Source organism: Meleagris gallopavo, chromosome 10 (genome assembly GCF_905368555.1).
Source record: "Meleagris gallopavo chromosome 10, MGAL_WU_HG_1.1, whole genome shotgun sequence".
Taxonomy (NCBI): Eukaryota; Metazoa; Chordata; class Aves; order Galliformes; family Phasianidae; genus Meleagris; species Meleagris gallopavo.
In genome coordinates, this window is record NC_139413.1 from 14,144,556 (window position 1) to 14,157,244 (window position 12,689).

Sequence of the window (12,689 nt, forward strand, 5' to 3'; positions counted from 1 at the left end):
TTATACCAACCAAAAAAAGCTGTTGCTACAACTTATTCTCACCTTTGTTCCTTTGTCTTCCTTGATTCCTCTGTAATCAAAATCAGCTGTGAAGGCAAAAGCTGGTTTTCTATTACATTAGAACTTTTACTTAAAACAACAAAATAAATGCACTTCTCTCAATTACTGCAACTATTCCAGGAGAAGGTGCTGGCTGAAAAGAGTTAAGGGTGTTTTCCCAGATAAACATAGAAGTATCTATTGCTGTGGATCTGTTAGGGTTTTTCTGTTAAAAATAAGGACTGTTAAAAATAAGGTAGATAAGTGCATCAAAAGTCTCATCAGGATTACTATAAATGTTCCTTGTACACATTTGCAATCTGGTGTTCCTCAACCTTTGCAATCTAGTGTTTCTCAAAGGCCTTCCCTAGAAAGGGGCCTGTTGTAGGAGGTACTTCATTATTGAAATCAGGATGGTACTAACTTAAACAGAAAGTGGACAGAAGTGTATTTAATTTTAAAATAAGATGTAATTGTAATGACCAGAGGAGAAATTGGGCAAGTTTTGTAAAGTAAATCAGATTTAAACTCAGGTGAATTATCTTAATATAAACTATATATTTTGAATGACTGTGAGTTCAATGCAGGAGTCATAGGTAAAATATTTTCTGCTCTACTTATAGATGGGAAAGTGGTTACCTTAATTATTCTTTATGTACCTGAATTTTGAAGTAGCAGCTGTAGCTGTTTGCTTTTAAAAGCAATACTAAGGAAGCTTTTGTAGCTGATCTCCAGCTAGTCATAAAGATTAGAGTTTTTTAGTGTCTATAGTGTGGTCATCTCTAACAATTTTGTAGCATATTTTTAAGTTATTCCTAAGATACTTTTTGAGAACCTTCTGTCTCGGCAACTCACCCATGCTCGAGTGACTGTGATTGCCTGGGTAGTATCCATGTACATGTCTTGATCATTGTGTATGGACTGGAGAGCTTCTTGTGCCTGCTTTGGGCTGTTTGATACTGTGTATGAAAGGGAGCAGCACTGATACGCTGTTTCTGTTGTTGGTTGTTTTTTCCACTGGTTTAGGTGATCAACCCTGGCAGTGCACCAGCATTAGCTCATATTCACTGATTAGTGAGATCTGCTTGTGCTTTTGGACATTGAAATCTGCCTGTTCTTCTTTGGTATTATTGGGGTGTCTGTGAGGCATTGTCCATCTCTGCGTGTGCTGTGTGCTTCCTGCTGCCTGTTCTCAGCCCTTACAGAACAGGCAGCAAATCAGTGGTCAGAGGCACAGCTTCCTGCAGTGGCCATTTCACTGCTGTGGCCCACTTCCCTCCTTGCTGAGGCCTCGAGGCGAGTACACTATTCTTACTGGCTTCTGAGTTCCCTTGGGCCCTATCTTTGTTACCTGGTGGTAGTAGAGAGACTTTCTTTACAGCTGCTTTCCTGATAATGAGAATTAAGGCAGGAAAAATCAGAGGTAAAATATCTGTGATTTTGCCTTTCCCTCAGGAACCCTGGGGAGCTCTCTTGGATCTGCTGGGAAAGAATTCCGGGTGCTCAGTTATTTCAAATGTCAACACCCTTGAAATGAGAAGTAGCTGTTAAGATTGGGCTGTTTGTGCTAAAGTGAGAGAAATCCTCCCTGACAGTAGAAGAACCTTCATTGGGAAAGTGTTGGTTGGGCAGTGCAGGTTTGGTTGCTTTAAGCGTGGTGAGTCTCAGTGCTGTCAGTCATCAGCTACAGCTTGTGAGTCCCACCACAAAACATGCGTGTTCTGCTGCAGTGCTGTCGGCCGTGTGGCAGGGCTCTGAGTGCAGTGGTTACTAAATCCTTAGCAGCGGAGTTAAGGGCCTGCAGAACTGCAGCAGGCTGTGGTAGCCAGCCTGTCGGTCCTTCTGCAGTCTGCTTGCTGGTGAAACTTGTGGCACCTGCCTCTCGACTGGACAGTATCCTGACTGTGATGGTCTGTTTTCACTCTTCCCTCCTCTTTCCCTCTGTGCCAGATGTAGATAGAGGATAAACTCGCTTTTTTCCCAGTGTACTCTAAGAGCTCCCTGTGAGCCAAAAAGTACTTATATTCAAGAATATTTGTATTGGAGCAGCGCTTGGTCTAATGTAAGGCATTGCTGTTGGATTGCTATGTCCAGCTTGGTCCTGTGGTGCAGAGATGCTGTGCAGTTGAATAACAAATGATGAAAACTGTGTGGAGAACAGTTTTTGCTAGTGTTAGGCCAATTGCAGTATTCAGAAAATACGAGGATTGTTGCGATGGTGAGATGAGTTTGCAGGGTGTCTGGGTCATTATATTGAAAAATTGCTTGCTGTGGAAGATACGTTAGGCTGGGACTGGCTTTCACCAACCAAATTGCACAGGCTTACTGAGATGTCTGTTTTAGTGCTAATCCTACCGCTCGGTAGTGTTAAGCTGCATAGACTTTCTTCCCCTTTTCTGAAAGGTGTTTTGGCTCATCATCCATGGAAGGTATATTTTGTGAGTTTTTTACTGTACTTGCTATTGAGCCTTCCGTTGCATCTAGTAGGGCTTCACTGCTGTTTGAAAAAAATTCTTTTGCTTCTGTAGGCACAGGAATTGACTTTTTATAAACTTGTTTTTTTTTATTATTGTTACTTGGGGAGGGAGAGGGAAGTGTGACGTAATTGAGAAAGGAATGTAGCTTTTCAGTAACATGGCGGAAAGGTTGTAGTTTTATGTGGTAATCAGGAAATGATCCTGTGGCTTGCAGAAGGAGCTTGGAGACTTGTTTTCTGCTGGCTTATATTGCCTACAAAGACTTGGCAGAGGTGTCTTTCCCTACTCTCTGCCTTTGTATTTCAGACAGATGACTTGTGACAGAGGCTGACTGGGAAACTAAGATTCAAAAAAGCTGCTGCGTGTGAACCAAGTTAGGAGAGGAGTCCTAGGCAGTATGTGAGGACACGTATCTCTTTCCAAATTATTTCTGGTGACGGATTCATGAGTTTTGTCTTGATATGAGTGTCTTGTGCTAAAAAGCTGTATTCTCCTTGTCTTCACTGGTAGTAAACCAGTTTTGCAGAGATGCTGTATTTTGATCCGTTCTTGTTTTGTACAGCTTCAATAACTTTCAGTCTCTTCCAAATGTCCTGTAGTCTGGTACCTCCAACTAGGAAGTGAAAAGTTTCCTTACAAAGTTCTTCTGAAGATTTGTAAGCAAAACTGAAAAAAGATTAGTTAATCTGGTATTAATCAACTTATATGAAAGCAAAGTAGGTTATGATTTTAAAATGGGCCAACTAGCCTTAAAATTATGGTTAACTTTTTCAAAGGAAAAATGAAGAACTGGTGAGACCCTGTATTTAAAACCTTCCAACACTTAATTTCAGGTACTTTGATAGTTTTTACGAAAAAGGTCAGAAAAACTTTGATTTCTAACCATTTATTCTCTATGCTTCATTCACTGTTCAAGGAACATAAAATAGCTGAGTTTGAAAGCACTAGCTGAAAATGCAGAACTTCTCTTGCTGTGCAACTTTTTTCCCCCTCTTCTTAGTTTAATAGCACGTATATACTTACATGGCTTCTTGATAGGTTAGTACCAGCATCTGTTATTTGAAAATCGCATGTGTTTGAGAGAAAGCCATTCGAATTTTGATGTTTCCAACCTAGAATACATATAGATTTCTCTAGGTTTGTGTTAAATTCAGGTTTTATTTTGTGTTTTGTTTTGCAGGTTTGTTTTAATGTGGAAGTGGATCTCAGAGCTTAATGCAAAAAAAACAAACAAAGGTATGTGGAATTTTTTTTCCCAGATTGCTTGAATCCATTAACACATACAGCTAAGCTATCAGAAAAGCAGTCAGTGAAAAAATGAATTGTATTGCAACTTGAATCTTGATTGCTGAAGTTTAGGTGTACAGTGCCTAATATACACCCTTCCTCTTCCCCCAGTAGGTAAACTTATGATAACAGTTATGGTTGATTTTTTTCTGCAAACTGTTGTAGTCAAAAAGCTATTGTGGTGTTCTGTTAGCTGACGAGAACCAGAATTATGAATACTTAAGATGGATTTCATTCTCTACATATTATCTGCCTGGTTTCTAAGTATTGAAAATGTACTTTGCATTGTCAAAGGAATGTGTTAAACTTTCACTTCTTTTATTAATAAATAATCATGGGAAATCTGACCAGCTACCAGAACAGTATTTCAATTTCTTAATTAAGAGAGTTTGTTTTTTTTTTTTCCCCCCTGTCCTGTCCTTAGGAAGAAATTCTTTGTGGAGCTACTTGTAAGAAAAAATATATGAAAATCTACTGTAGAATCTTGATGTCCATTTGCAATTGCAGACTGTCAGTTCAGGAGCATATGCATTTCTTGGCATGCTCCTCTTACCCCCTCTAATTTTTTGAGACAAAAGATTTAGTTAAACATAGATTTTTTTCTTTTCACATTACTTCATGTTCTACAACAGGAATACTTTGATTAATTAATGTATTCCCTATTAAGTTACATTAAACACACCTAAGAGCAGTTTGCTTTCATCTGTTTTAGCTTGGTTCCTTCACAAGTGTCTTTAGGTAAAATCCCAGATTCAGTAAATTATTGTGGAGATAAGTCTTGATGGTTGGGCATGCGGGCTTTAGCAAGCAAGATCTGGATTCCCAAGTTTTCTCCTTGCTGCTGATTAATATACCATCTTAGAATTTAGCTCAGTATTTTGAACAGGTGAGATGGAGAACCTAGTGTATACACAACAAGAGGACAGAAAAAATGGAAACAGTATAGTGATGTTTGATTGGTACTGCTACTGCTTAGAGGAGATCTTGAGGTTCTGTTAGAAATAGGCAAACCACCTGTACTTGGCTATGTCTTCTGTCTCCACTCATGAGTGTAGTGACTGCAGCATGTTGTAGACTTCTGACCAGTGAATTTAAATTGCACAACTTGGTGCAGATTTGGCCTTTCGTGTGAGCTTATGTCACCTAAAGCAGTTGTTGAAAATGTGATTTAATGATTCGCTCAAACGTCTTGTGCTCTTGACAGGAATTTAGTTCCTGATGATGGAAAGTGCTTTTCTATACAGGTTTTCTTTGGGAGTAATGAATTTGGGTTTTTGCTTTGCTAATTGCAAATAGTAGGATATCTTGACTTGGGAAATCAAATAACTTATTGCCAGTTAAATGTACACAAGTAAGAAACTATTTAACAACAATGAATGTGTTTTATTAAGATAAATGTCGTCTTTGTTGATCAGAACCAGTTTGCTGGTGATGATCAGTGGATACCATAAATGTCATTTATTACTCTAGAGTTGTAAAGCAAGTGAATAAAAGTGGAATGTTATTTGAGGAAGTCTTTGGGAAATACAGCATGCTTTAGGAGACCTCTACATCAGCAGGAGGTACAATCTTAGAATTTGTGATACTACTAAAATATGTGCAGCAAATGATTATCAGTCAGAGAAAGTAAAAAGCATAATAAATTGCTGCATACCTCTCAGAACATGCTGGAGAGAGAAAAAATACTACTTTTTTTTCATTGTAATGAGAAATGTGGTCAGAATTTTTCCCAGAGTTGGAGAGTGTGTCATGTTCTAAGATATATTTCAATAAAATTGAGTTAAACTGTTTTAATGTCTTCTATTAAAAAAAAAAAAAAAGTTGCACTGTAAATCTGTGGCAGTGTTGTGCACATTCTCACCTCTGATCTTCAGGAGTGAGATCCCAGAAATAGCAGGCATAACTAACAGCATATGGTTGATGAATTTGAGAAATATTTCTGTCAAAAATAGTTAGATTAACCTGATTTCTAAAACCCTTCCTAGTCTGGTTGTGATCTCTACGTGCTGAGTTTTGAAATACAGTGAGAGTAAACCTCTGTGACTGTGCAGTTGTAATCACTGGAGATTTGCATAGGGTTATGACAAACATTATTAGTCAGTTTGCTGATCCCTGCTGTATTTGTAGTGGAAGAAAGAGTTCTTCAGCTACTGCTCACAAAAGGAGTCTGAACAAAAACACCTAATTGTAGGAAAACTTCTTAAAATGAAAGTCAGTTTTGGATTTGACTACGAAAAATACGTAGTTCTGCTTTGATTAGTTTGAAGTCTTTTTCTTAGTACACCTTCAGTCACTTACTTGGTGGCTGGGGAACATTTTTAGTTCTGTGGGATCTACATGTGGAGTAACTACATTTGCATACGGAATCTCACCACCACTTGGTGGCACTACTTGGCTTCAAAAGGATTTTTTTCTGAACAGAGAAACTCAGCGCCTTGGTTCTGTAGAATTCCAATTTGAAGGGGAGCAGCCTTGTTTTAAATTTTCTAGAAGTTGCTGATGCACTTCAGAAGTGAAGAGGCTTCTTATTTAACCTACTGAAAGGATTTGCTTTTGTATGTCTCCGTGGAAAATCTAGCTATCATATATATGTATTTTAAGATAATTTCTCATGATAGTAGTATTCTCAGAAGATGTATTATTTAATGTTCCCCAGCTGAATTATCATAGCATTTACTTGTAGTGTTCTACTTAGATTGAATAGTACACTTCAAATGATTTTAAAAGATAACATTAGTTTCATAGTAGCGTTCTTCATAATGTTATCTGTTGCAGGCAAATAAGGGAATGACGAAACTTCTTTCTTGCCTTCTGAAGTTTTCTCTGCACTGTTACATTTATTTATTGATTAAAAACATGAGGAAAGAATTCCCTCATTTGATGAGTTCATGCCCTTACTCTTAGTTCCTGCCTGGCCAGTTGTGCCAGTTCAGTTGTAAGTGTGCCAAGCTGTTAAACTGGGTAAGGAAATTGTTAATAAACTGAAAGAAGGGATGTGGAGGAAGGCAGGAGTCACTTAAATTGGCTTTGCTGCTAAGAAAGGCATAATTCCAATGTGTAACCAAGTAATTTGACAGTGTATAGCTACATGTTGAGACTCTTTTCTCTGCAAGCTGAAATCTTCTGCAGTGACAGCAAAGCTTTTGTTTTGTTTTTTCCCCTTACAAGAACTCTGGTAGTGGTGCTGGAGCCCATAAGAGTGCATGTACCTTCTTAAGCATGTTCTCTATGTGAAATTCCTCACTCGCTGTGACTATAGTCATAACTGATGGAAGTAGCTTTCATGATGGAGAAATACTTTTCTTACATTGTCTGGAAAGCTGACATTGAGAATCCAGCTTCCTTAGACCCCTCTGTGGTATGACAAAAAGGTATCTAAGCAAATTGTGAGCTGGAAGAGGGGTTCATCCTGTGAAAAAGTAATAATCGTGACAAATTCTGAGTAATAGAAAATGAGATAGAACTTGGAAAGTGCATGTTTATAAATTTGAGAATAATGAGATTATTTAGTGAGAGAACTCTGGAAAACAGCAACACTGGAAGAGAGGGATGTCAGAGTACAGTTCTGCTGTATGTTCTCCGTAGCTTGAGAATATGCCCTCTTCAGGTGGAAACTCACATATCCCTATCTGTCCTTCCTATCCCTGGACACCACTGAAGAGTGGGCACCATTGAAGGGAGTCCAGTACTGTCCTTTTTGCACTCTTCCTTCAGATGCTTGTACATATGGATGAGATCTGACCCCAAGTCTTCTCTTCTCTATGCTAAGCAGTCCCACTGCTGTCAGCATTTCCTCATATGAGATGCTCCAGTCTCTTAATTGTCCCAATGGCCTTTCTGGAGACTCCACAGTAGCTCCAGGTCTCTCTTGTGCTGCAGATCCAGGAACTCCAGGTGTGGCCTTGCCAGGGCTGAGTTAGAGGAGAAGGATCACCTCCCTCAACCTGCCGGCAGCATTCCTCCAACTGCAGCAGGGATCCCACACTACCATCTGACCACAGTGATTTATCTCTGCATGTGAACCTATGGAGGGCAACAGTTTTGTGGTGAAATAGTAAGTATTATCGCACCACAGTAAGTCTGTAGTTTTAGAAGTTCTGTGTGCACTCCTGGTATGCTGTTAGGTATTACCTCATCTGTGTTCATCTCAGAAAAATCAGTAGTTTGACTGTAGAAGGTCAGTGTCTCTTCAAGCTTGTTCGTACTTGTGAAAATACAAACTAGACAAAGACACAGGAATGTGAGGACTTCAGTACTTGACCGTCCTGTATGGATGGGGCTGTCAAGTGCTGTGGGGAGTTACGGACCTGTAGGGCTTCCTCCATTCGAGGTTTCCATTCAAGATTCATTGGTTTTGTACAGGCTAGGCATCTTTTGGCAGTATTTAGTTCACTTTGAAAAGTCTTTGCCAATGAGATCATCTTAAGTGGCTGCAGTAGCTCTTAAAGCTAGAAGAATGTTTTTGAAAGTTCTACATCTGATTCTTTTGACACTTAAATTGTATTTTCATTTATTTTATTGATTTCAGTATTGGATTTTAGTGTGATATAGTCCATTGTGACAAATTGGTATATTTTCCCAAGCAAATCAATATTGAAGAAATAAGATTAAGAATGGTTGGTGGCAGTAACAGCATTCTCTTCTATCATTCCTGAATTGTAAGACAGTCTTGCTTTGGTTGTGAACTGTTGTCTTGCAGATGTGAGATGTTTCAGTATCACTCTTACGCTTTCTAAACCAAAAATCATGTTTATAAAACTCTTACATTTTTTCTAACTGTCAGACACATGGCTTTCAAAGAAGCTGTTTTGTTAACTACAAATTTCCAGGCATATAAACTTTTGGAAAATAAGTGTGCTTCGAGTTTGATGTTCCTGAATATCATCTTACTGGAAAGACAGACTTTCTTTTGTGTAAGTTGATAGATAGACCAGCAGAAATGCTGTCTTGCTTTTCCTGGAAGATCTGAACTTAATCATTTATTTAGACAGAAAGAAAGTCTTTAGGTTTAAATTCTTAAAGATTTTATAGACTTGATGTCTTTTTGTTGCTTAGAGAATTCCAAGTCCAAAAACTTCAAATTAGTAAATAAAATACTCCTGAGAAACTATTCCTTACTTTCCAGTATTCTGCACTGGAAATGCTTTGGATCTGTTTTCTGTTTTGGGTTTTTGGTTTTTTTTTGTTTGTTTGTTTGTTTTGTTTTGTTTTTTTTTGTTTTTTTTTGTTTTTTTTTTTAAATACAGGTAAAGTTTGTGGTAAAGTTGTGTAGCTGGTGATTACTACTGAATTTTCCATTGCTGCGCAATGACAGTTGCATTTATTTTTTTTCTTTTTTTCCTCCCCTAATTGTGTTGATCTTCTGCTAGCTTGCATAATTATAAAAGACTCCTGTGTAAGTTTCTCTTTGGTCAACTTTTCATAAAGAAATATGACAACTTGGTGAAAATTTTCAAGTTTGGTTTACTTACTTCTTGTTGCCTTTTTAAGGAATTGGGAGCAATCTTTGCAGTTTTAAAATTAAAAAAAAAAAAACAAAACACATTTGTAGTATTGTAATCATTGGGATCCTGTCCATTGCAGTAACTTCTGGATTTTTCATAGTGTTGCATCAGTGAATTTTCTTACTGCTTTGAAAACCACTCTTAGTATGGGAGCCCAACTAGGTATGAGAGCTTCCTGATGTTTGAGCTTTCACATAGCCAGCTGCACATCAGAATTCATTTAGTTTTCAATGGAACTTTTCAGACTGTAGTTATGTTAATGACCATACTCCTGTGTGTAGAGGTGTGAGAGGCAGGACTGATGGTGCTGGGCAGTGCATGCTAAGCAAGCTCTCTGTTCACTGCAGAAGTTAAAAATTCCCAGAAATGTTCAAATGAATTTGTATATTTCAAAGCTCAGTAGGGCAGTTTATGAGTTAGTAGTCTGTCTGTGCTGTGCTGTGAAGAACTGAATGTATTTTCAACGGCTGAATTTGCAGATAAGCTTGGTGAAGGCAAAGTGAATCACTGGTTTGTTCTGTGGTCATCAGGCTTTATGGTTCTGTTTTCATCTGGGAGATGGATCAGGAGAGATTTTAAGAATAGATAGAGGAAAACTATTAGTAGGTATTCTTCTGATGTTTAAAATACCATAATTTTATCATCTTAGAGTATTATTACTACTAGATAGCACCCCATACTCAGTAGGTGTGAAGTATGTGCACTGTTATATGGAAGAGGCTAAAGTATTGTGAAGTGTTGTCCAGATACCCTCCAAATAAGATGATTTTTTTCTTCAGGTGTGATGAGGCTATGCTTATACACTTGGCTATTTGGGAAACAAGCTTTTTGGCTTTCTCATCTCCTGTTGTTGATTTGAGTAGCATTTATGCAATTTCCTCCTGTTCTGCATGAGTCTTTGTTTTCCAGATGTTACAAACATTTCACTTTTGATGGAAGCTCAGTACTTGTCAGTGGACCACGATCGAATTAGTAAAGGAATAGACTGCATACTGAGGGAAAACAGGGATCCTCTCTGCCTTAGCCTGGTGCCATGGTGTGCTTAAAGTTCTTTAGTCAGCTGTTGTTTGGAAATCTGTGACTTTGGTTCCATCAGCTGTCATTCCAGAAAGCTTTATTTCAGCAATGCTTCTGGATAAAAGTGATGACATCTGTTGGTTTTTTTCTGTTTTAATAACAGAGTCTTGAAGGAATAACAAATGCTAATGGAATCAGTAAAAGCCCGCAACACCTTTACTTGAATATTTGAGTAATCTCAAGTACCTTGGTTATTTGTGGATGTGGCTTGAAGAACTGAATTTACGACTAGTTATTTGGCACAGGACAAGTTCAGTTTTGCCTTTGTTGTAGCATTGTGTAAATAGTGTGTTTCTTCAGTTAATTTAGCGAGTACATTCAACCCATTTAGGAGATGACTCTTAAGTCGTTGTGATACTTAGTAGTTACTCTGTGTTTTTAGCTCACTGGTTTATGAATTTGGTGAGAAACTTGATATCAAAACACACAGAGACACTTAACGCTTTTCTCAATCTCAGCCGTGTTTTTCCAACTCAGTTTTTCACCTGCAGCATCCTTTCCAGTCTGTTGTAAATGCTTGTAAAACAGCGTTACTGTAACAGAAATGGAGAAAGCTCTAGCTGTATCTGCTCATAGGCAACAGCGGAATGCGCTTAGCATTGCAGTGTAAGCTTTAAGGAACTAGTGTTGTGGGAAGGCACTGCAATTTGGTGTGTGACACTGCAACGTAGTAAGGGTTGTCATTATGAAACAGCAGCTTGGAAATGTCATAAACCTACTTGTAGTAAATGCAATTAATAATGTACATAGAACAATGGAATTAAGTAGATTCCTATCAAAAAGAATTCTTAATGAACAGAAAGTGGACAGCATAGGTTTGATGACAGGAAGGTTGCATCTAATCTGAATTACTGAGTGACCTGGGAAGCTTGCTGAGAGGGATTACCGAATAATTATGTTAATATGCAATTATCACCTCATTTCTTCTGTAGTAACCTCAAGATGTAGTGTAGTAAGGGTGTTATAGCAAGTGCTGATAGTTTGCAAAAATACTGACGTTCAAGATTTTTGTGACTACAAGATCAGCTTAAGGCATTTAAATGATGATCTGTCAGCTTGAAGACAGATCTGACCTTACACTTTTTTAATGCTTAGAGTATCTGGCCACAGGCATTCATATCTGCAGAACTAATTATGATTTGAAACTGATATTTTATGAGTAAAAATAGTATTTAGAAAGTGAAAATGTAAATTTAAAAGTACTTAATTAAATCAGTTGGAATTGGGTTTAGTTGGCTAAATAATTGGTTGTTTTCTACTTTCAAAAATGAAATAATGCCACTATAATAAACAGTGGATCACCTAAGTCAGGAACAACACTGTTAACCATGCTTCATTTGTTCTAAGTTTACCTAAAATAATTGAATAGAATTTTGAAGTTTCCAAGGTATGAGCCTAGAATTGTGGTGCTTGTGTAGACTTTCTGTGCTCTGCTGTTTTGGACGCATCTTCTGCGTGAATGCTCCTAAATAAAAAATTAACTGCATTGCCCTGGTAGTGGATGTGGCAAGCACTATTTGCAATATTAAATCTGAAGTTTAATCTCAGTGTTTAAGTTTCAAGTACTCTAAGGATTATTTGCCATATATTTTGACAGAACTAGTACAATGTGTGTTTTGAATGTGGTGTAGAAAGCTATAAAACGATATGGAAATATGCAATGATTATTGTATACTCTTTGTTAAATCTTTGTTGTTTCAATGATTTATTTTCTTTTTTTCCAAGTAGTTCAGGATTACGTAGCATTTCAGTCTGGATATTGTGCTTCCTGAATGGCACGAGTGAAATAATAGTAATGTTCTTCTCAAAAGTAATGGCATTGTGTGGCATCATTGTTATTGAGCAAATTTCTACATGTACAGTACTGCGTTTTGACTTCCTATTATCACAATACTCACAAATCTAAGAATGTCTTCTATGTTTTTTTTTTTAAATACACTTAGTTAACACTAGTTAATACTAGTTAAAAATGCAAACTCCCTTGTTGTCCTGCACACCTAATAGTGAATTGTATCACCCCAATAGCTGGAAAAATGTGATAATTAGCAGAAAATTATAAAATGTAACAGCAATATTATCGATATGATAAGCAGCTATGGCTTAGTTCAAAGCCTGAAATCTGTAGGGACTGCTGTATTACCATAGATGTCTTCTAATCAGATCCATATGGAATAGTTCACAATCTCCATAAATACACAATATGGAAAGGAATCTCTTTTGAGGTTGCACGATGTGATGGTTTGGATATTGTTCATGATAGTCCTGAAGATTGAGGTGGTTGTATGGTGCCCTCTCCTCTTTGTTT